This window comes from Lemur catta, chromosome 5, assembly GCF_020740605.2.
Source record: "Lemur catta isolate mLemCat1 chromosome 5, mLemCat1.pri, whole genome shotgun sequence".
Taxonomy (NCBI): Eukaryota; Metazoa; Chordata; class Mammalia; order Primates; family Lemuridae; genus Lemur; species Lemur catta.
Window position 1 is genome coordinate 73,920,086 of NC_059132.1, and position 23,479 is coordinate 73,943,564.

Consider the following 23,479-nt stretch of genomic DNA (forward strand, 5'->3'; position numbering starts at 1 on the left):
AAGAATGCGAGAGAGTTTGACAGAAGAATCAAAAGCTAAGTACCTATTCACCAAGAAGAAAGGATTTAAGATAGAAAAAATAAAATACAGTACAATAGTCAAAAATATAAAACAGAATAAAACATGTAATAACCAGAGCCCTCTTTTTATAAATATCCTGATACATGTTTATATTCTCCTTGGGTACCTAATGTATTTTTACCAATTACCTTCATAAAAGAATTATTCCTCAAAGGTTTGTATAAATCATTTAACATATAACGTATTATTTAAATTTGTATCTCTTAGCTGAATATTGTTATACTGCTATAATTTCTTTATTTCATACTCAAATGTATTGCTAACATAGGCCATTTCAAAACAACACATCTGAGTATCAATTGGTTTCAGGTATTGTTTTTCAAACTATCTGTAGTGAAGGACCAATTTCTATTTTTTACCTTTTTAAATACATTGAAGATTGGTGCTTTTTTAAAACAATCTGACATTGCCAGACTTTTAAGCTACAGAAGTTTCTAAATACTCAATTTCTGTACTCACTTTTTCCTGGATTACTAACAAATAGTAAGTAGCACTGGGTATAAAAGATAAATAGAAGGAAACCATTTTTATCAACTCAAGTATGGCCATCTCACTATGTACAATAAATTACTTGCTTTGCAAAATAATATACTTTATATTATAAAATACATGATCTTATATTCAGTACTTTGTACTAATAAACCATAAATAACAGTAACTAATATTCTAACTTCATATGAGAAAAGCTTAAGTTATAAACAAATGTTGTAGGAAATACACTATGAAGATTTTTAATTAGCTTAGTTTCTTATCTAGTTTTATTTTAAAATCCATTAAGAAAAGGAAAGTTTTACACTAATATATGATCTGATCAGTTAAAACAATCAGGAAATATCATAAATTGAAAGTTAAATAGAGGCCAGATATTTTTAAGAACTTATCAGAACTTTTCTTGGAAGGGATTTTCAATAGCATTAAGCACTGTAGTTTTCTATTAAGTTTATTTTATAAGAATATACTGAGAAGATAATGAAGAAAAAAACATTTTCCAGTTTGAATTTAATTTGATCAACAATGACTACAGGTATGGGGAGGCCAATTTTACCTACCTTATAAACTGGTTGTTTTTTTCTAGCTTCCTGGCTTTAACATAAATATATTATTAATAATAGACAACATCCCAGTAAAATAGCTGTTTGTTGAAGCTGGAGAAACATCACTTACAATTTTCAAAAAAGGAAAGACTCATAAATTCACTTTTAAGTGGTCTTCCTTTGCCCCATCATTGATAGCTCCTTTAGTTTCATAAATAGCTCAAAAAATTGTGATTTATTTTTATATGTATGTGTATATACATGTATTCTGTACAGGTGTGCATATGATCTGTTCAAAAGTTATTTAGAGAAGACTGAAAGTAGACAATGTGATGAGCCTCATCTTTTAATCTGGACTTTTTCAAAAAGCTAAAGTAGAGAGTAAGACAGGGTAAAACATACCCTGAAAGAATCTCTAAAAATAGTGCATTCAAAACTAAACACACAAGACTCTGGATATGAATTGAGAAATATTATGATTGCATAGTGCAGGTGTGTGGAAGCCAGAATATGTATCATAAATTGGGGCGAGAATTTCCCCAAAGGAATTTGATAGTACCACTGTCAATCAACTTGACGCAGGCGAGAAAGCTAACCTTGTACTGAGAAAGAATCAAAAATCTTTTCTAAGAGAGAAAGCAGGTGAGCCTGAAATCCAGAAGGTTCAGGTCACAGGAGCTCTCATTGTGGGGTTGCTGAACTAGTCCCTGCAACATGGCAAAGGGACAAGCACTGAAAAGAGATGAACAATGAGTTAAGAGAAAACTTCCTGTGCAGGAGCATGGCATATGAATTCTAGGAGATGTAATATCCAGTGTTAAGTTTTGTTTTCCTTTCTGCATTGTGATACCCTTCTATCATTGCAAGGCTTACAAAAGAGAAAAGGAAAAGTCTATGTCCATGCTTTGGGCAATAGGATTAGGAAAAAAGAGCTACTACCTGGAAAAGCCACGTGTATGAAAGTAAGAGGTATCCTCCAAAATTCTGACATTATCCTATCTGGTAGTAGTCTGGATAGAGGTCCTGTGGCAGAAATAACAGTCCTAGGTTGACTGAGGACCATATAAGCATTCTTTGGATATTCCCAGAAATTACTTAGAATTTAAAAACTAGCACTGTTATTGAACACTCAAGATGAACTCACAGTAATGAGCATATTACATTTATTAAATCCCATTTATAACAAGATAGCTACAGGTAAGCTTCATTATTATCCTGATATAAAGGTGAGACAATGGTGTCTTAGCTCACATAGTTTAGTAAATTACAGAACCAAAATTAGTGCACAAGGTTATCTAGCTGGAAAGTCATAGCTAAGCTATAAGTAATCACATGGTCTCATTGAGTGCTCAAACTATTAATATACTGATTTGGACACTGAAAAGGGCTAGAATATTCACCTAGTTAGTTATGCTAGTACAGGTTGAGAATTTCTAATCAGAAAATACCAAATTAGATATGCTCCAAAATATGAATATTTTTCAGCACAAACATGACTCAAAGAAAACACTCATTGGCGCATCCTGGATTTCCAGATTTCAGACTAGATACACTCAACCAGTAAGTATAATACAAATATTCCAAAATATGAAAAATATCTGAAATCTGAAGCACTTCTGGTCCTAAGCATTTCAGATAAGGGAGACTCAATCTGTATTTTATCTATTTCATAGTTACTTATCAATATTATTTTTATCTAAGGTCAAGAAAATAATGACAATCGAGGCTAGAGTCACATTTGGGTATAGGTTATTGCCTTAGTGTACTAGAGTCCTCGAAGAGTAACTGCTGACCTTATTCATTGGTTGTGGCCCTCATGGCACAGTCACCAGGTTAGTGACATGCTTCAGACAGACCTATGCAACTGTTACTCACTTATATCCACAAATTAAGGAATGATGTATTTTAACTAGTTCTTTCGAAGACCTCTACTATAGGAATGTGTAGATTTTTCCCTAGAGTGCAATCAAGTGACTTGAATTTTACTCTTGACACTGCCTCTTTCTTCCTTAGTGATTTATCCTAGTTCTATGAAATAAACCTAACCTTTTACTCCTGATGGACTTTGTTGGTTTCCAAAGAGTTGTTTAATTCAACAAATGAACTGAGTGCCTGCTATGTGGTAATCACTGTTCTACACCAGCAAACAATTTACACTGTAATAGGAGGAGATAACTATAAAGATAATAAATATAGCTTCTTAATTGGAGTGAGGTTATGAGGGTGGTTGAAAAAAAATAACAATGAGAGAAAACAGAAAAGATACAATTCAAAAACATATATACAGTCATCATGTGTCACTTAATGATAGGGATACGCTCTGAGAAATGTGTTGTGTATTGTTTCTGAACATCACAGAGTGTACTTAGACAAACTTAGAAGGTTACAGACTATATGGTATACCCTATTGCTCCTAGACTACAAAACTGTACAGCCATGTGACTATACTGAATACTGTAGGCAACTAGAACACAATGGCAAGTATTTGTGTATCTAAACATAAAAAACATACAGTAAAAACATAGTATTAGGTGCTGTAAAAGTAATTGTGGTTTTAGCATTGTTGAAATTTGCCATTTGGTACTGGAATACATTCTTAAATAAATGTGGTTATGTTATACATCATGTTAATGCACATTTTTCGCTTTACGTTTTTGTGCTAATGACTTATTACTTGATGTATATTTTATATTTAGACTATGGAAATGATGTTACACAAAAAGCAAATTCCAGCAATTTTCTTATTCGAGTTCAAAATGGGTTGTAAAGTAGCGGAGACAAGACAGAAATCAAAAGATTCTTTGAATTAAACGACAATGGAGACACAACTTATCAAAATCTGTGGGACATAGCTAAAGCAGTCCTGAGAGGAAAATTTATTTCCATAAATGCCTATATCAAAAAGACAGAAAACTTACAAATAGACAACCTAATGAAGGGACTCAAAGAGCTGGAGAAGGAAGAGCAGACCGACCCCAAACCCAGCAGAAGGAGAAAAATTATTAAGATCAAATCAGAACTAAAAGAAAAGGACAACAAACAAACCATAATAGAGATTAATAAAACAAAAAGTTGGTTCTTTGAAAAAATAAAACAAAATAGACATACCTCTGGCTAGACTAACCAAAAGCAAAAAAGAAAAAACTCTAATAACTTCCATCAGGAACATGAAAGGAGAAATCACGACCTATGCCACAGAGATACATGGTATCATCTATGAATTCTACAAAAATCTTTATGCACACAAATTGGAAAATGTGGAGGAAATGGACAAATTTTTAGAAACACACAGCCTTCCCAGGCTCAACCAGGAAGAAATAGAATTCCTGAATAGACCAATATCTAGATCTGAAATCGAAACAGCAATAAAAAACCTTCCCAAAAAGAAAAGCCCTGGACCAGATGAGCTCACACCTGAATTTTACCATACCTCCAAAGAAGAACTGGTGCCCATCCTACATAAACTATTCTCCAGTATTAAGAAGGATGGAATTCTCCCCAACACATTTTACCAAGCCAACATAATTTTGATACCAAAACCAGGAAAGGATGCAACAAAAAAAGAAAACTACAGACCAATATCCCTTATGAATATAGATGCAAAACTTCTCAATAAAATCCTAGCATATCGAATCCAAGTGCTTATCAAAAAAATAATCCATCACGACCAAGGGGGCTTCATCCCAGAGATGCAGGGATGGTTTAACATACGCAAATCTATAAATGTAATTTACCACATAAATAGAAGCAAAAATAAAGATCATATGATCCTCTCAATAGATGCAGAAAAAGTGTTTGACAAAATTCAACACCCTTTTATGATAAGAACACTTAACAAAATAGACATAGATGGGGCCTATCTAAAAATGATACAAGCCATGTATGACAAACCCACAGCCAACATCATACCGAATGGGGAAAAACTGAAAGCATTCCCACTTCGAACTGGAACCAAACAAGGCTGCCCACTGTCCCCATTACTTTTCAACACAGTATTGGAAGTCCTTGCGAGAGCTATCAGGCAAGACAGCAGAATCAAGGGAGTCCAAATAGGGAAAGAAGAGATCAAACTCTCACTCTTTGCTGATGATATGATGTTATATCTAGAAAACCCCAAGTATTCAACCAAGAGACTCCTGGAATTGATCAATGAATTCAGTAAAGTCTTGGGATACAAAATCAATACAAACAAATCAGAGGCATTCATATATGCCAATAACAGTCAAAGTGAGAACCAAATTAAGGACTCAATACCCTTCAGAATAGCAACAAATAAAATAAAATACCTAGGAATATATTTAACTAAGGAGGTAAAGGACCTCTATAGGGAGAACTATGAAACACTGAGGAAGCAAATCGCAGAGTATGTAAATAGGTGGAAAACCATACCATGCTTGGGGATTGGAAGAATCAACATTGTTAAAATGTCTATACTCCCCAAAGTTATCTACAGATTCAATGCAATCCCTATTAAATTACCAACATCATTTTTCACAGATATAGAAAAAATAATTTTACACTTTGTATGGAACCAGAGAAGACCCTGTTTAGCAAAAGCAATTTTAAGCAACAAAAAAAAAATGGGAGGTATTAATTTGCCAGACTTCAAACTATACTACAAGGATGTGATTATTAAAACTGCTTGGTATTGGCACAAGTGCAGGGACACAGACCAGTGGAACAGAACAGAAAATCCAAATATAAAACCATCCTCATATAGCCATCTAATCTTTGACAAAGCAGACAAAAACATACTCTGGGGAAAAGATTCCTTATTTAATAAATGGTGCTGGGAAAACTGGAGAGCCACATGTAAAAGACTAAAACAGGACCCACAGCTTTCACCTCTCACAAAAATCAAATCACGGTGGATAACAGACTTAAACCCTAGGTGGGAAACTATTAGAATTCTAGAAGAAAATGTAGGAAAGACTCTTACAGACATTGGCCTAGGCAACGAATTTATGAAGAAGACCCCTAAGGCAATCACAGCCACAACAAAAATAAATAAATGGGACCTGATTAAATTAAAAAGCTTCTGCACAGCCAAAGAAACAGTCATGAGAGTAAACAGACAACCTACAGAATGGGAAAAAGTTTTCCCATACTACACATCAGATAAAGGACTGATAACAAGAATCTATTTAGAACTCAGGAAAATCAGTAAGAAAAAATCAAACAACCCTGTCGAAAAGTGGGTAAAGGACATGAACAGAAATTTTTCAAAAGAAGATATAAAAATGGCTAACAAACATATGAAAAAATGTTCAACATCTCTAATCATCAGGGAAATGCAAATCAAAACCACAATGAGATATCACTTAACTCCAGTGAGAATGGCCTTTATCAAAAAGTCCCAAAACAACACATGTTGCCGTGGATGCGGAGAGATGGGAACACTCAAACACTGCTGGTGGGACTGTAAACTAGTGCAACCCCTCTGGAAAACAATATGAAGATACCTTAAACAGATTCAAGTAGACCTACCATTCGATCCAGCAATCCCATTATTGGGCATCTACCCAGAAGAACAAAAGTCATTCTATAAAAAAGACACCTACACCCAAATGTTTATAACAGCACAATTCACAATTGCAAAGATGTGGAAACAACCCAATTGCCCATCAATTCATGAATGCATTAGCAAAATGTGGTACATGTATACCATGGAATATTACTCAGCTATAAGAAATAACAGTGATATAGCATCTCTGTGGTTCTCCTTGAGAGAGTTAGAACCCATTCTATTAAGTGAAGTATCCCAAAAATGGAAAAATAAGCACCACATGTACTCATCAGCAAACTGGTTTCCCTGATTATCACCTAAGTGCACATTTGGGAATAACACCAATTGGGTATTGGACAGAGGTGGGGGCTGGGGGGAGGGGATGGGTGTATACCTACTTGATGAGTATGAGGCGCACTGTCTGGGGAATGGACACGCCTGAAGTTCTGACTGGAGGGGATGGGTGCATACCTACGTGATGAGTGTGATCAGCATTGTCTAGGGAATGGACACGCTTGAAGCTGAGACTCGGGGGGATGGGAGGGCATGGGCAATATATATAATCTGAACTTTTGTACCCCCATAATGAGCTGAAATAAAAAAAAAAGAAAAAATATATTGGCATAATATGGACACATCTAACATGAAAAAAATATACTATTGATATCAACTCCATACTCCACTTAAGGATGACAAAATTGAACATTCATTTCTAAAAAAAAAAAGAAAAAACAATAAACTACACAAAACAGAACTAAATGAATATTTCATTAAAATGATAAACTACATTTACCTTACCTGAAAAGCTATATCAAATTTAGCTAGGAAATATTGAAGCATCTCTACTAAAGTCAGGAACAAGAAAAAGATGCCCATTATTATTTTTTAACATCACACTGGTGATATAAGCCAATTGAATTATTATAGAAGTCATAAAAGAAAATATTCTTATATTCAATGACAAAAATTTTTAAAAAACACTTCTGTAGGACAACAAATAAAACCATCAGAACAAACTCAATAAACAAACTGGTAAAAATAATTGCAACACATATCAGAGTTGATTCCTTAATATATGTAGAGCATCTATAAGATCAATAACTAAAGAAAACCAATCCAATAGAATGGACAAAGGATTTTTTCTTAGAAAGGGAAATACAAAGGCTCAAAGATCATCAAACTCATTCATAAAAAAGCAGTAAGTTAAAGTTAAAACTAACTAAAGTTAAAGTTAAAGTTAACTACTTAAGTTAAAAAGCAGTAAGTGTAAGTTAAAACTACACACTACCATTGGACAAAAGTCCAAGAATTCAATAACATGCTCTATGAAGAAACAGAAAATCATACACTGCTGATGGAAGCATAAAAAATATTTAAAAAAATACTAAGTTCACAAAGCAAAATATAGAACATTATTTATAATATGCTAGCATTCATATAACAAAAGGGGATAAGAATACATATTGCTATGTGAGTCTATGTGCACAAAGAAACCCTGAAAAGATTCATAAGAAATTGACAATAGTTTTCTGCAAGGGTAAGGAGGTACAAGGCATCCTGGAAGAGGTTAGAAGGGGATTTTTCACTGTGTGTCTTCTTATAATTTTTTACTATAAATTACCTGTATAAGAAATGAAATATATAGATTGAAAATTTTAAAATACTTAATGTCTTTTATATAAAGGTTTAGATTCTGCTGATATTATATGATATTGTTAAAAAAGCACACAAAACTAAAAAATACAAAGGAGGTATTCTTGTGAAAGACCATTACTTTTAATAAAAAGCGTAAGAAATGGGATGAGACATGAAACCAGAAGTCAAATCATTAGAAATTTTAAAAAATCAGAAAAACACCAGGCACAACAGTTAAACAAAAAAGGAATTTCAAAATGGAAGGGTTTATCATCAATGTCAAAAACTGCAGAGATCAAGGAAGATGAGGAATGAGAAAGAACCACTGAATAGTATAATTAGTAGATCACTAATGAAATTCAAAAGAGCAATTTTAATCCATTTGTCCTAAGATTGGAGGTGAAAGGAAAGAAGTCAAACTGTAAGACATTAAAAAGTAGAAGAGGATGAAAAAATCATTCTAGCAAAAAGTTGGGCAGAAAAAAAAACAGAAGAGTGAAAATGAAAGCTTGAGAATTTAAATAAGCATTTAAACAATTCTAGCTGACAATCCCCAGCATATGATAATTAGACAGAGGGATAAATATATCACTACTGAGAATCTAAAACAGGCCTCCAGAAAGGTCATTTGAGAGAAAAAAACAATTCTCAGCATGTTAAATAATGACCTCATTCAACATAATACACACTTTGCTAAATAAAGAAAACCACAGAGAGTATTCAATGGTTATAAAAATGACCAATGATATCAAGTAAAAAATTAAGGCTTTTCAATCAAAATTACACTTAACAATAAGCTGCCTATTTCATTCTTAATGAAGGCCTAGAACTGAAAGTTCATAGTATTCTGGAAACAGGTATCAAGGCAAATCTCACAAGTAACAGAGGTGCATCATATAAGGATCTTTTTCACATTAAGAATCCTATTAGAAAGAAAACACTAAAAGGTAATTGAATTTCCCTCAGTTATCTTCATCTCTGTCAGCTCCTGCTACAATAACTTACTCTCCAGAGCAGAGATAACTCAATTCTGTCCAGCAAGCATATGTTATGAATCTCCAAAGCAAACTTGTCTAAATCATTCTGGTCTTCTATCAAGGTTGGCTGTGGATATGAACTCTGACAGAAAGCAAACAAATTTATTTTTATCTTTTCAATAATTCACTTCTTCTTGCTTTGATGGAAGAAATCATGAGATAAATATACGGTCTGCAGTTATTCTCATCTCATAAAGTTAGCTGAAATGGTTTCATGACTTAAATAAAAAGACTTAATGAATCATTCTTCTTAAAAATAAAGAAAATGGTATCAATAAATAGACTTACCTAAAGTCTCAATTTGTTTATATTGTTATCTCTAATAGTTTGCGTTCAAGTAAAAAACACTATTAATCAGATGCTTATTATAGTCTCATAAATACTATCCCAATGATTTCATTTTTGAATAGCTTTAGAATAAAACATGTTTCAGAAAATAAAATATTACAAAATTGAAGGTTTTTTTAAACAAGCACCAAGAAAGTAAATAACAGTTATTATAAGAAAATGCATCTCCTCTACTAAGCCAACTGGCATTGAATAACAGAAATTTAAAATATAAAAATAAAACGTAATAATATCAGAAATTCTATGAGGTTGAGTTTCTTAATTTAAGTTGGAATCTACATAAGACCAGGCTTATTCAGAACAAAAACCAATCCAAATTCAAATAGTTAATGAATATAATCCCTTTTGTCATAATCTCTTTCCTTTAATACAGGTTAAATTTCTCAAATAAAGATTTTGGCTGATAATACAATCTTATATCCAGAAAACCCCGAAGACTCTACCAAGAGTCTCCTGGAATTGATATGTAAATTCAGCAAAGTCTCAGGGAACAAAATCAATGTACACAAATTAGTAATGTTCCTATATACCAATAACATTCAAACTGAGACTCAAATTGAAGACTCAATACCATTCACAACAAGTACAAAGAAAATAAATTATCCTAGAATATACTGAACCAAGGAGGTGGAAGATCTCTACAAAGAGAACTATGAAACACTGAAGAAAGAAATTGCACATAACACAAACAAATGGGAAAACATATCAAGCTCACGAATAGTCGAATTAACATTGTTAAAATGTCCATACTATTAATACCCAAAGTGATTTACAGATTCAATGCAATCCCCATCAAAAGACCAACATCGTATTTCACAGATCCGGAAAAAATAATGCTATGCTTCATTTGGAACCAAAAAAGAGCCCAAAAAGCCAAAACAATCTTAAGCAAAAATAACAAATTTGGAAGCATCATATTATCAGACTTCAAACTACACTACAAAGCTGTAATAACCAAAACAGCATGATATTGATACAAAAACAGAGACATAGACCAGTGAAACAGAACAGACAACCCAGATATAAAACCATCCACATACAGCGAACTGATCTTTAACAAAACAGACAATAATATACAATAGGGAAAAGAATCCCTATTCAATAAATGGTGCTGGGAAAATTGGATAGCCACATGCAGAAGAATGAAACAGGATCCACATCTATCAACACTAACAAAAATTAATTCAAGATGGATAAAAGACTTAAAGGTAACACATGAAGCCATAAGAATTCTAGAAGAAAATGCTGGGAAAACTCTTCTAGATATTAGCCTTTGCAAAGAATTTATGAAGAAGATTCTGATGGCAATCACAGCAACAACAAAAATAAATAAATGGAACTTGATTAAATTTAAAAGCTTCTGCACAGCTAAGGAAATAATCAACAGAGCAAATATTCACAAGCCGTACATCCGATAAAGGCCTAATAACCAGAATCTACAAAGAACTCAAGCAAACCAGCAAGGAAAAAACAAACAACCCCATGAACAGAAGATTTTCAAACAAAGATAGACAAACCACAAATAAACATATGACAAAATGTCACTAATTATTAGGGAAATGCAAATTAAAACCACAATGAGACATCACCTTACCCCATGGTTTTTATTAAGTCTAAAAATAATAGATGCTAGCATAGATGCAGAGAGAAAGGAACAGTTATACACTGTTTGTAGGAGTGCAAGTTAGTACAACCTCTATGGAAAACAGTATGGAAATTCCTCAAAGAACTAAAAGTAGACTTGTTAAAATGATTTCCTACTCCATATATAAACCTTCTATAACCTAGAGATTTCCAATTTTATAAAATATTATCTAAGGGAAGAAATATTCCTGTTCATACTAACCTCAAAGATCAAATTAAGATGTGGAGAATCAGCCAGTACAACAGAAGGTTTACCGGTACATAACAACACTCAACAAATATTAGCTATCAAATATTTGTTATCAAAGAAGCAAATGCTAAATGAAAGATCTATTTCACACTCTTAAATCTGACAGAATTCCCAGGGAGTTCTTGTTTTGTCCATTAAACAAATGTTTATTGAACATCTATTTATTAAGAACCGCAAATACAAAGGGGCAAGCATGTCTTCAACTCAAACGGTTATGAGAAATAACACGCAAATGAAGAAACTACTTTCTAAGCTGTTAATTATAAACTCAATTAACAAAGGGCTAAGACAGAGAGTATTTTATAGCAGAGATACACCCTGGTAGGGTAGTCAAGAAGGACTCTGAGGAGGTGACTTAGAAAGAAGGACATAAAAGTTAAGAGTTCCTCATACAGTGTTGGTGGGAATGTAAATTAGTACAGCCATTACGGAAAATGGCATGAAGGTTTCTGAAAAACTGAAAAATAAAACTACCATAGGATCCATCAATCCCAGTACTAGGTATATATATCCAAAAGAAACAAAATCAGTATGTGGAAGAGATATCTGCTGTCCCATGTTTATTGCAGCACTAATCACAATAGCCAAGATATGGAATCAATTTAAGTGTTCATGAACAGATGAACAGAAAAAAGAAAATATGGTATATATACACAACAAAATATTATTCAGCCATTAAAAAATGAAATTATGTCATTTGCAGCAACATGGATGAAACTGAAGGACATTATGTTCAGTGAAATAAGCCAGGCACAGAAGATAAATACCACATGATCTCCCTCATATGTGGAATCTAAAAAATTGATCCCATAGAAGTAGAGGGTAGAATAGTGGTTACCAGAGGCTGAGGAGGGTAGGGGGAGAGAAATAATGGGGAGAGATTGGTTAATAGATACAAAGTTACAGTTAGATAGGAAGAATAAGTTCTGGCATTCTACTGAATAGTAGGGTTACTATGGTTAGCAATATTATACATTTAAAAATAGCTAGAAGAGAGGATTTTTAATATTATCACCACAGAGAAATGATAAATATATAAGGTGATGGATATGCTAAAATATCCTGATTTTATAATTACATAATGTATACATGTATTGAAACATCACACTGTATCCTATAAATACATACAAATATGCATCAAAATCATTATTATTTTAAAGTCAGAAGTTAAGCAAATAGCACAAGAACACACACTTTGCTAAGACAAACAGTTAATTATCAGTCCAACTCTTATTTGACATATCAGAATCATGTGACACAGTTTATCATTCCTCCCAAAACTTTTAAAAATAGACTTTCAGAACCAACTCCTCTGGTTTTCTATCTGCCCACAGCGTATATCTATATTCACTCACTTGGTGACCTTATCCTGACATAGGCCTTTAAATAACACCAATACAATGGGGACTCCCAAATTTCTCTTCGAAGACTAGACTTTTCCCATGAATTTCAAATTTATATATCCAACTCCAAGGAGGTATCCATTCAGATATCTAATAGGCACTTCAAGCTTAACATGTACAGAACTGAGATACTGACCCTCCCTTGTGTTTTGGATTTTAGAATATTTGCATTATACTTACTGGTTGATCATCCCTAATCTGAAAATCTGAAATCTTAAATGCTCCAAGAACATTTCCCTTGTGTGTCGTATTCTCACTTAATATGTTTTGGATTTTGGAGCATTTCGAATTTCAGATTTTGGGATGAAGAATACTCAACCTGTAGCAGTTTACATTTATTGAGTGGTTACTGTATGCCAGACATTGTTCTAAATGGATCTCATTTCTCACAAAAAGGTATTATAATCCTCATTTCACAAATAAGGAACTTGAGAGGTAAGAAGTTATTCACAAAAGTTAAAAAACTGAAAAAGTATTAGCGAATTACCAAAACCTAGGCTGTCTCAGTGTATGTATATAGCCTTTGCTCTTAACAACCTGGCTACACTGTATGATGATGTTTGTAAGAAATCTAAGCAGGTATGTAAAATAAGGATTAACAAGTATGTCTGGCACTCAGAAAAAGAATTTGGACTTAAGACAGAAAATTTTAAACTATGAGACTGAAGATATAATTTAAGGGATAGATTAGATTACTATCAGAAATAGTAATTACTAACAGATTACTAACAGAAATAGATTTGATTACTTAGAAAAGAAATGCAGACACAAAAGAGAAGGCTTAGGATAAAGTCCCCAAGACCCCTAGTATTTAAAAGCTGTGTAGAAAAGGGAAGATATAAAAGCAATTGAGAGAGAGTGATTAGTAAAGAGGGAATAAGAATCTGTTGAAAGTCATTAGATATTGAGATGAGGTATATTAAAATGAAGACAAATAGATAAATATTGGCATTGGTTACATTGAGGTCAATAGTCCACAAAAAGAAATTTCAAGGGGGAGTGGTGGTAGTGGAAGCTAGACATGAAGACAGAGTGTTATGAGAAGTTCAAAGGAGAGACAAAATATGTAGAAAATTAATTTAAAGTTTTATTACTAGACTGATTTAAAAAATACTGAGTCCACTCAATCAAATGCTAATCTCATTCAGAAACACCGTCACAGACACATCCAGAAATAAAGTTTAATCTGGGCCCAATGAAGTTAATAGATAAAATTAACCATCACAGGCAGTTATCACATTTTGGCTATTCTGAATAGTACTGCTATGAATATGCACATACACATACTTGTCTGAGTAGCAATTTTCAATTCTTTTGGGTAAATAACTAGAAGTAGAATTATTGGATCACATGGTAATTCTATGCTTAAATTTTTGAGGAAACACTAAACTGTTTCCACTGGTTCCTCCAGTTTCCACAGCGGCTACACAATTTTACATTACACCAACAGTGTATGAGGGTTCCATCTTCGCCAACATGTTATTGCCTTTTTATTTTAGCCAGCCCAGTGGATGTGGCTGTGAATTTACAGTTTCCTCAATGTCCCTAAAAGATGGTGAACATCTTCTCATGGGTTGTTTGGCAATTTGTTTTTAGTTTTTGGAGAAAAGTCTATTAAGTCCTTTGCCCATTTTTTAATTGGATTGTCTTTTTGTTGTTGAGTTAAATGAGTTCTTTACATATTCTCAATATAAGACCTTTATGAGATATAAGATTTGCAAATATTTTATCCCATACTGTCTTCTCACATTCTTGATAAAAGTGAAAATGTGTGATGCACAAACATTTTTAATCTTGATGACATTTGATTATCTATCTTTTCTTTTTGGTATTATACTAAGAATTTATTTCCAAATACAAGTCATGAAGATTTACCATATGTTTTCTGATAAGAATTTTTATGGTTTTGGTACTGATATTGAGGACACTGATGGCCTAAAACTCTACTAAAAACAATGTAATTAAAGATGATTAACAGCTGTACCAAAAATATTTGTATTGTTACCACTCCTCCATTTGATATCATAACATTTTATTATGTTAGAAAACTGTATTTAACAATATAATGTATGGTAATAAATATAAAAACAAAATAGAATTGGAGAATTAGGCTAGTAATACCTAAAACTGCCCAATCAATCATAAACCATATACCCACTGATAAAATCAGAATCTCAATAAAGGGCCTGAAATATAGCAGTTTATGTGCTATAACTCTAAATAAATTCACAAGTGAAGATTATATCCAAGCTTCTACTGCTGTTTATAAATGAACTCATTAATATTTAAAAAAATGACGATTTGAGATCTCCAAAAATAGCAAGCTGTAGGTAGATGCTAATAATTTATTACAAAGAACTACATTATCTATGAAAAAGTACTTTCTGAAGTAATGGAGAATAATTAGCATTGAATTATAGGCATGATACTCTCTGAAGACAGATAGATGACTCAGTGATATCAGTAAACACCTCAAAAAATTATCTTCATCAAAAAGCATCCCTCATATAAATATAATTGAGTTACAGTTTCCTAAATAAAGTACTGTAAAGAATAGACATAAGATTTATTTATTCTATTTAAAATTATTCTTCTGTTATAATCAAAGATTAATTTAATAACAATGGTAATTAGTTCAACTTAAAGCTCTGTATAACTGTTTATACCTACACTTAAAGAGAGAATACAGGTGTCTGAAAATTACATATTTTTAAAAATAATCTAGTATAACAAAGAAAAAAAATTAAATCCCTTGTAAATTACTAGAAGAAAGACACTTAGGGTAATTACATATCTGATATATAACAGATTCATATTTAAATTAACATGTAAGATTCATATTTAAGATTGAATAAAAAAGTAAACCATTCACAGTATATAACTGCCAAACTCAGCACATAAAATGGTATTCTAAAAGAATTAAAAATATGTGGATGTCTTACATTTTACGCATGAGGAAACACAAATGAACAGAAAAGGCCAACAAATTTTTCAGCAGCTGGAAATGCTAAATTTAATTACCGAAGAGAAATCATGCAGAGAAGCTGGCTACTGAACATGATTTATAAAGAATATAGACAGTCATGTAAAAGTATCAAGAAATTTTCGGTATCTAATGATAATCATAATAATATATGGATAATACATACAATTCCCCAAAACCCACAGCATAATAATACATTATAGGGTTAGCCCCAAAACAACAAAATATTTTAAAAATATGTAAAACTAGAAGATCTATTAGTATTCTGAAAAAGGTTATAAATTAATATGAAATACAAAATAGGCAATATCATTTATCATTAATTAGACAAACCAATCAAAGCAATATTGAGGCTAAATGAATAATCTAAGAACAAGACCTATTAAAAGGAATATTGGGAGAATTTCTTCTTTTTAATAACAAATCTCTGACATAAGAATTTTATTTATACTATAACTTGTGATTTAAACTTTTAGAATGTATATATATCAATGATACGTGCAAACATACATTACATATTATATATGTATATTATACATGTACATTTGAATAATATCTCATTATATGGATATTCCATATTTTTATCTATCCATTCATCTGACATAAAAAAACTGTAATAGTTTTACCACTTTAATTTGTACTTTCCCATTACTGACAACTGATAATCTCTTTTCTATTCATATTTTCCCCCAAATGTCTGAGAATCTCTATATTCTCAAAATTTATATTTATATATTTTAAAATATTAATATCCCACACTTCCCCAAATGTTTTCTGATTTTATTTTCAGTTTGAATGTAAATGTTTGTTAACTTTTAATTGTACATATGTCTAAAATGATGAATCTATAAATATATTCCTCTGAGATCGTCCAGTATCTTAAAACTCCAGAAAATTATTCTCTTAAAAAATCTAAAACACATATTATATTGTGTTCTGATACCTGATCCATAATACAATTTCCACATTTAATTACCATAGATCTAATCATGCCCTCCTGATCTTCTTGCAGAATAGCCTAGTATATTTATTTATTTTTTTCAAATGAGTCTGATAATCGTTTCCCTGAGTTCTTTAAAAAAAATCCCATTGGAAATTTTGCTATGATTACAGATCAGAATATTATGTTTTATTACAGTTTTCCTTTTTTTTAACATACATAAAAGCCTGTAAATATAACAATAATATCAAATTAGGCCAATTAAAAATCTTCCAATTTCAGTGAGACATTCTACAGACCATACTACCTGTTCATAAGCCAACAAAATAAGAAAAGAATAACAAAGTTTGAACTAACAATAAAGGACAAACTCCTTGGAAATTAAATAACTACAAGATCAAAAATGACATACTATTTACAACATAACAAAAATGAGAATACCATGTAAAAAAATAATAATGAGATCACTGCTGTCATCAGACAAAAATTCATATCCTGATTTGGTTTCATTACTTCAAAAGAAGTGAAATTAAGCATTCAAATAAACCAGAAGGGGAAAAATGGGGAAAGAGAAAGAAAGAGATGGAAGCGATGGAGGGAGGAGAGAGAGAGGGAGGTGGGACAAAAACACAAAATGAATGAGGGGGAGAGAAACAAGAGTAGCCAAGAGATGCAAATGAATTAGGAAACAATTAACTTATATAATCAATGAATAAGTCCTAGATTTAGCTCTCTGAAGTACCAAAACAAAACAACTAATCTATTTATTTTATGACAATAGCACATACCAACGAAAAGAAAACCAAGATCACTTATAAATAGTTATAAAAACCATTTAAAAAGTTAGAATGGTTATGTTAAAAAAAAAATACCCTCAACCTGGTAGGATTTATCCAGGTAATATAACCTTAAAAAAAAGCATTATATCGATGGATTCCATGAAGAAAACAATAATAATCATATAAACGATAAAGAAAAATATAAAATTCAATAGTCACCTACAGAAATATATACCACCAAATGCAGAATACAAAATTATAAACTGTAACACATACTACCATAAGAATAGAAACAAAATAAATGTCAAGTAATGAAGGCCTGTTATAATAATAATAATAATAATGATAATAATAATACAGAGATATACAAAAATACAATGGATTACTATACAGAGCATAAAAAATTAGAAACCTCGGTATGTACTAAGTTGTAACTTTAAGTGAAAAAAAAAAAGGTACCCAACTGTCTGTATACTATACATCCATCTGTGTAAAAAGAAACAACGTATTTGTATGCCCCGTATAAAATATTTCAGGGGGAAAAAAAAACACAAGAAACTGATAAAGTTGATTCCCCTAAACACGGGTCCAAGGGAGAGTTTTTCTTGTAAACTCTTGTATATTTGGAATTATGACTACATTACCAATTTTAACTTTCTTCCCCACAAGAGCCATAAGCTGGATGAACCTTGAAAACATTATGCCAAGCAAGTTAATCATAAAACACCACATACTATATGAAACCATAACTACAATTAAATGAAAACATCAGAATAGGCAAATTCATAGAGACAGAAAGCAGGATTAGTGGTTGTCTAGGGGCAGGCAGTTTAGGGGAAAATGGGGAGTTACTGATAAATGCTACATAGCTTCATTTTCGGGGGTGATGCAAGTGTCCTAAAGTTAATTGTGGTGATGGTGGCACAACTGTGAATATACTAAAAACCACTGAACTGTACTCGCTAAATGGGTAAATTGCACATTATGCAATTATATCTCATTAAAAATTTTTTAAATTTGTTGCACTGCACTAGCAATGTTTCTGTAAGCTTTGGTTGTCCCAAAAATTAAAAAAAAAAAATTAAAGAGATTTAACAACTAATAGTAATATGTGGTCCTTGAATGGATCCTTGTCAAAGCAATTGGGCAGATAAAGATATTTTAAAATAAATTGGGGAAATCTGGATATTAGGTATTAGAAGATATTAGTGAATTAATGTTACTTAGTTTTAAAAATGATGTTGTGATTATATATGAAAACATCCTTATGTTTTAAACATTCATACTAAAGTATTAAGTGCTCAATTGCCAAAGTCTATGATTTACTTTAAAAAAAACTTTAGCAAAAAATAAAAATCAAGCAAATGTGGCAGTATGTTATAGTTATTAAATCTAGATAATGGGTGTTCATTATACTACTCTTTTGACTTTTATATATTTTTTAATTTTTCATAATAAAAAGTAAGAAAAATTAAAACAAAAAATGTGTAATTAGCTTAATGATTGGAAGATGAGCAATAACGAAAAAAAATCTATGAAACACAATATAAAATTCTGAAATAGCCCCTAACAAACATGAGAGAATTATATGATACACAAAGCTTGGCAAACCAAAGAGAGAAGATTTTGGAGAAGCTGGTTGGAAGTATTTGGATAAAATTAAAGGCTTATCAAATACAAAGAAAAATATCTAAGATATTTTGAAGATTAAAGATTAAAAACCACAGCAAATCTAGAAGAAAATATAAGTGAATATTTAAATGATCCTGAAACAGAAAATAATTTACTAAACCTAAAAATAAGGAAAGCAATAATAAAGGAAAACCTTTAAATTGGATTATATTAAAGATTAAATGATTATAAATGTATAATAAATATCATAACAAAAAGAAAATTCTGGGAGAAAATATTGCAACAAATAAAACAAAGGTTAATACCTTTAATACATGAAGACATTTACAAATTAGTAAGATAATCACTAACATTTTGTTTCCATGAGCAAAGAAAACAGACATTTAAAAAATAAAACTATCATAATCATATTGATGCAGTGTTCAAGCTCACTGGTAATAAACATAATGTAAACTTTAAAACAAGAGTCCACATCGTTTTATTTAGCAAACCGAAAATTATTCAACTACAGCAATGGAGCAGTGAAACAGGAAAAAATATGAATTTACTCAGGAGAACTCATCCTCTGATCCCAGATTTTCACTTAAAGGAATTCAGACCAACTAAAAAGTTCAGAAATGCAAATAAAGCTTTATGAACACTGAATTCCTCAAAGCTTTGTTTACAAGAGCAAAACATGCCAATTTAAGTAAGAATGGAGAATAGTAAAATAAATACATATTTATATTTCGGAATATTATACAGCTATTACAAATTATATTTTCAAAAGCTTTTCATGAATGGCAAATCACTCACAATAAATTATTTTAATGTTAAATTTTTGAGAAGCTCATAAAATTTGGTGAATGGGTAGTTTCAGTGAGTAAATGAGTACATGTGTACTGAAAAAAGACAGTAGGGTAAAGGGTGGACAGGACCTTTTCACTACTTTTATAACTTATTATAAGTCTATAATTATTTGAAATTATTCAAAACAAACAAAAACCAATGGAGAGAAACAGAAGTTAAAGCTAAACAATGAGTGATATTTTTGTTCTTTATTTTTCATTATTTTCCAAACTTCCACAATAATAAATATACTCCATTTTTATAATTAGAAAAATAAACATTTGTTTTTAATAAGAGGAAAACAAATAACCACAAATGAGGAAAGAAGTAACTAATGAAGAGAAAAGTTGGATAATTCATCATGATTAACCCTAAAACTGATGTCTACATTACCCTAAAATACATAAACCTAAAATATGTAATTGTTAATGTGCTTCACATTCCTTCAGAACTGACAAGAACATGTTCAATAATATGTTATTACAACAGCAAAACACTTCAGGTACCATGAGGTCAACAGAGGATATGGGGACAGACTGTACTGAGTTATTGTTATGAACCTGGGTTCTAGTTCAGAATCATCAATTTAGTAGCTACGTGACCAAAGCTAAATCATTCTGTCAATCTATCCTCCATACATCACAGATTTGTTGTAGTGCTGAAATGCCCGGGTTCAAATCCAAGCTTCACCACATACTAGCTGTTATGACCTAGAACAAATCACTTAGTCTCTCTGTGCTTCAAATTTTCTCAGGTATAACATTCAGCTGATGACAATAACATTTACCTAAAAAATTATTATGAAGATTTATTTTATACCTATTAAGAGCTTACTAAAATAAATGGTGCTACAGAAGTGTTTATTAACTTTTACAAATTTAAAAGTACTCAACTGGCAAAAAAAATAACTATTTTAAAAATGTTTGACAAATTTCTTCATCTAAAGGAAAAATATATAGATTGCCATATTAAAAATTAATCAAGTGCTTTTGTGGATTTTATTTCATAAAAATAGACAATCCATTTTTATTACTTCAAACAAATAAACTGACAGACCAACTGGTTTACACTTCCACTGAAGCTAATAAAAAGAGACTTCTACCATTTAGCAAATGAAATTCAAAACAACATCAGACAAAAGTACATTAGGAAATTCTTACTGAGGGGCATTTTAACTTACATAGATTCCCAAAAGTAAAATCATTAAGTAATAATCTTGATCTCATATATTTTTCAGATATATCACATCTGTTTAAACAAACTAAAACTCTGACAGAGAACTCTCTTTTACAAAAAGATTGCTTGAAATGTGCACATTCATACATGCACCATATTTACAAGACAAAGTCCAATATTCTACATGACAGTTTTTTTTATAAACATTATATTTACAGCTGTAAGGTTAAAAAACAAAGTTAAGATGTACAGCTAATCAATGATGTCATGACATTCACAGACGCTCCACATAAATCAAAAGCATATGTCAAGGATACTCTACTCCAATGATAACCATGCAATGAACTAAAGAGATATGCATTTCAGATCTACACTGTCATCAATCCTTTGATAATAAATGAAACAAGTCAGGTACTTTACCACAAGGTGGTATATTAAATACATGACAACATCTCTTTTTTGCAGAAGTTAACAAGCATTTGATAAAGTTTGGATACGTTATTTAAGAATGCACAGCATGAATTCAAGGCTGAATATAGATAACCTTTAAAATACAAGCTGTCTAGGAAAAATATACCTCATCTTGTAGAGTATTATTTGAGATGTAAGAGCAATGTAGTTAGAAATATATTAAACTTGAGTATGCCTCAATCCATTGGGGTTTGTTGTATAAATAAAGGATAATTTTTTTTCTATTAAAAAAAGACCAGTAAATATAAGAAAAAACATATTTGTTCTCTTAAAATTGACTCTGATGTGAAAAGATTGGACAAATATATTTTCTTAATTAAAAATTTAAGTAATAATAACATATGCTTAAAATATTTCTGGTTTTATTTAGACATTTTATTATATTGCCTTATTATTTCACAATATTGTAAATATTATTATGCAATATTATAAGTTACATAATGATAAAGAATGAACTGAAAAGCTATACAAAGCATAAAATTAAATAGCTCAGAATAAAGCTGCTATGTATCCCAAGGTTTAACCCTATTCAATCATTTTATAGAAATCTAATAAAATTTGAACTAAATTCATAGAACAGTGATTAAGAGCTAAATTGCCTGGTTCTGGATCCCAGTTGTAACTCTGGGTTATTTCTGCTTTATGCTGTTTTCCAATTTATAAAATAAGGGATAATAACAGTACTGCCTCAGAGGTCTATTGTAAGAATTAAATTAGTTAATACTTATACAGCATTAATACCCATAACAGTACCTGACACAGCATAGGACTCATGCAAAATTAGCTACTGTTGCCACCATCATTCCTCACCTAAACTGCAAATATCAATATATATACTGTTTGGGTCAAATCAGTTTAACCTCTTGCATAACAGAGTGTTTTAGAAATATTTCTCCTCTTTTCAATTCCACATGTTTCCTCCTTCCTCATTCTCTCTCATTCATAAGCAAAAGAACACATATACCACCGATCACCATGGTCACTAAAACTGCAAATAAAAAGATCTGCAATCTCAACCCAGAGTTACACAAAGTAAACTTCTCTATAATTAAATAGAAAGTACACTAAGGAATAGGTTGCAGGGTAGAATGGTAGGCTGAAATGGCATTTTTTTTCCCCTCCCTTCAATGTCTAAAAAAAAAAAATCAGCAAAAAATATTTAATAAAAAATAAGTAAACAAAACTAGTGAAATAACACATGGGACATAACATAAGTCACCAAACATTTAAAAAATTGGTTACCAAGGGGAAAACAAACATATTGGAACTAGAACTGAGGGAGCAGCAAAGCTCAGTTCTTAACCATAACCCAACACACCCAAAGCAATACTGATAAATTGACAAAACTCTGAGAATTTTTTTAATGCCTTCAAATACGGAGAGAAACAAACTCAGTAGAAAATATTCTCTCTTTCCTCTTCTAAATGGAAATGTTAGAAAAACTTACAGAACAAAAATTGGTGAGGCAAGGAAGTGAAAAATGGGGCTGACGTTCCACAACTGAAGTAAACTCCAGACTACTCTCTTAATCGACTGGGAAAATGACCCAAAGTCTAAGCACATTTTCATATGAGAATTGTCTATAGCCTCTAATAAAACAGAATGAACTTGGTAGAAAACATTTAACAAAATCTTATAATGGAGAGAGGCCAGGTTCATGCCTGTAATAGCAGCACTTTGGGAAGCCAATGAGAGAGGATCGCTTGAGGCCAGGAATTTGAGACGAGCCTGC

At 31.5% G+C, this 23,479-nt stretch overlaps 1 protein-coding gene and 1 non-coding gene across 2 annotated transcripts in view; one reads left to right on the top strand and one right to left on the bottom strand.

Moving 5' to 3' along the window:
• Window positions 1–23,479, bottom strand: part of LRBA (LPS responsive beige-like anchor protein) — a 613,453-nt gene that overhangs the window by 353,218 nt on the left and 236,756 nt on the right. The window lies entirely within an intron of this gene.
• LOC123639064 lies at window positions 2,835–2,960 on the top strand. Its single transcript, XR_006735631.1, has one exon. It is a non-coding gene; the product is annotated as a small nucleolar RNA SNORA3/SNORA45 family (small nucleolar RNA).